The following is a 3,226-nucleotide window of genomic DNA, read 5'->3' as shown; positions in this document are numbered from 1 at the left end:
CTCCTGTATTAGTTTAATTTTTGTTTGCATGTTAGTTTCAGAGTTGTCATTTTAAAGGTCACTTCCGTTAGTTATAAATTGACAGCTGATAATGCACTGCATAAACAGAATTAGGTGTATATGTATCCCCCAAAGTCACTGTGCCATGTTTTCCAATAGGAGTTAATGTACCCACTTAAGCAAGTGATTGGATCTTATGATCGACTTATATTCATTAACCTCTAGACCAATGGTTCCCAAACGTTTTAGGTTCAAGGCGCCTTTAATCTTTCAGCAATTTTTCAAGGCACCCCAAGTCAAACTTTCTAGGTTGTATATCGGTACAGTGCTGCGGCATTTAGTGGCCCTGTAGTGTAATGTACAGTGTTGGTGTTTGAAGGGGTGCTTGTATACATTTATTGTGTTTTTTAATACAGGGGTGTGTTTGTATGTAATGTTTGCGTTTAATTGCAGGGGTGTGTCTGAATATAATGTTCACTTTTAAATGTGGATGTACATTTGTGTGAAGTATTTGTGTTTGAGTAAAGTGTGTGTTTGTATATATTTTTTAGGTTTGCATGCAGGGAAGTGTTTGTATGTAATATTTGTGTTAGATTGCAGGAGTGTGCTTGTATGTTGTGCTGGTGTTTGACTGATTGGATGTAGACTCAATGCTTACTAGAAACTCATTCTATCTGAGATCTGAGTGCTCAGTATATTGTGTAACTGCCAAAACACTTTAAAGAAGTTTCCCAAAGTTGTGGGAATCCTCAGTTTTACAAACTTCACAGGCTGCTCAGTTTAGCTTGTAAACGGGCCCCAAATATAGCTTTCTGGGCAGCTGTTAAACTATTTAGCACCAACCCCAGTCCTAACAAATCCAAAGACAATTTCAGTTGGGGAAGGGCTAATGCTTGAATATTTACAAACCTCGGGTAACCCACATTGCTATGTGTATGCCTATATTCCTTTAAGAGAGAAGCAATTACAGAAAATGTAGATGTCCTGCCATGTTCATTGATTATACTTATTGTTGCATGGTGGATGCAAAAAGCTATCTTAGTAGCTGTAACACATAAATACAGGTTAAACTTTATCAGTTCTTAGTTTTACTTCATGAGAGACAGAGTGTTACATTGTTTAAATAATGTTCTCAAAGATTTTAAAATCATTTTCTCAAAAGTAAAAATGCACACTGATTGTTTTTTTTTTTAAATAAACACTATATGGTTAAACCATGACAATACAAATTCTAATCAGTGAATTGGCTATTCCCTCCACACTAACTGTGTAAAAGATGTACACAGTAAAGTACACAGTCGCAGACAATCACCATAAATGTAATGGAACGCTTAGAACACTCCAAGCACCATAACCACCACCATACACTGTACTGGCTGGAATACAGAGCTGTCATTGTGAAGTGTCCATGTCAAGGGTTAATAAGAAGCTTTGAAGCATGTTGTGTGCAAGGAGCAGATTGTTATTGATCCCAAGAAAAAGGAAAAATAACAGTCTAAATAAGAAAAAACTAGTGTTAAAAATGTAACTGAGTAATCGGTAAGTTGATAGTGGTAAGTTAATTAAAAACAAACAAAAAACAACACCTGACCAAAATAATACTTTATTAAATTGTACAAGTATGTGGAACCCTCACCCCCAATATACTAGATCATTTGAAGATATATAATTTCAGCATTGGTAGCCATGAATGCACTGTAGGTATCTCCAATATAATAAAAGCCCATAGCCTGCTTAATAGTTCCCAACTTAATCTTCTGTTGTGGACTACATCTCCCATAATGCTGACAGAGAATCAAGGGGTACCAATTGTCCACAACGTCTGGAGGTTGCCTAGCCCTGGGTCTAGGTTTTGTTAATATCTCTTTGGAACAGATCAAGAAATCCCTGGAATATTGGTGTGCTTTACAGACTGGGTTAGGAACCTCTGCTGTAGACTACATAAACAAAATTGTTTATTACAGAGCTAAGAAAACTAAAGTGGAATGTCCTGAGAGTTAGAGATCTTAAAGTTACAACAACAAAAGAACAACTTAAGAACATCTTACGTAAAATATACACTGCATGATGTTATTATCTGTAATAAAGATTTCGATTCTTCCACAATGATGCAAGATTCTAAAAAAAATATTTAATAAGTAAATTAGAGTCACTATCATGATTTTTCTCCACAGGCATCCACTTGTAATTCAACTCTCCCTTTTTCTTTGAGGGAAGCTGTGGGCAGACAAAGGTAGAAAATACCAAGGGAGCTGAATTACCAATGTTAATATGAGAAAAATAACAAAAAACAACCACATAACTGGTAACATATTATTTTGTTGTCTTAAGTGGCTATTTAGAAGAAAGAAAAGGAGAACAATGTTACATACAACTTTTGAAAAAAGGCCTCACTATTGTAAAATTCAGTAACCTCAGTTAAGAGAGTAAAGCCTAACCTCTCTAGTACATACGGAAGCACTTCTAACAGGGATCTCATATATGGTTTGATACACGCCTTCCATATAGTTTGTTTCCACTAAACAGAGAATTGTTGGGAATTCAGAAAGAAACTGCAAAGTTTAGTCAGGAAACAGAAAACGTGGAAATGTATTTCTAATTCGGCTACTTTGACCTATAATTTGCAATACCCTGGTAAAATCGTGCAATTCTTGGTTTAGTGAAGAACTCAGAAAAAAAGTTATTAAAATGCTGCAGGATCGAATATTACAGTGAGAGTAAGGATTACAGCCAACCATACTCACAATTAAAGAGTGGGACTTTATACCAGTTATGCTAGAATAAATTATCTCTAATTTTCCTTGCTTATCATCACTAAGGTGATTAGGGGCTCTTCTGTGAGAGCTTAGATCTGTGTCTTGGCCAGCACTGACCTCAATAATACTTTTCATCAAGTTGCACTCATATTTGAATGACATATAACTACATTAAAAAGGTCTTCCTTGATAAATCAATCATAAAAGCAGGATGGAGGATATTAGATAAAGAGATGTTCCTTAATATCTTCATAGGTCCTGGGTCACATAGCACGAAAGAAGAAAGGACCACAGGCACTCCAAATTGAAACCGTGTGCAGATTTATTAGGAAAAAATGCAACGCCAAGCAACGTTTCGACCAACAAAGGTCTTTTTTTTGTTGGTCGAAACGTTGCTTGGCGTTGCATTTTTTCCTAATAAATCTGCATACGGTTTCAATTTGGAGTGCCTGTGGTCCTTTCTTCTTTCG

The sequence above is a fragment of the Pelobates fuscus genome, chromosome 4, assembly GCF_036172605.1.
Source record: "Pelobates fuscus isolate aPelFus1 chromosome 4, aPelFus1.pri, whole genome shotgun sequence".
Lineage (NCBI taxonomy): Eukaryota > Metazoa > Chordata > Amphibia > Anura > Pelobatidae > Pelobates > Pelobates fuscus.
The sequence above is the reverse complement of the archived record's forward strand: the minus strand, read 5'-3'. Positions refer to the sequence as shown.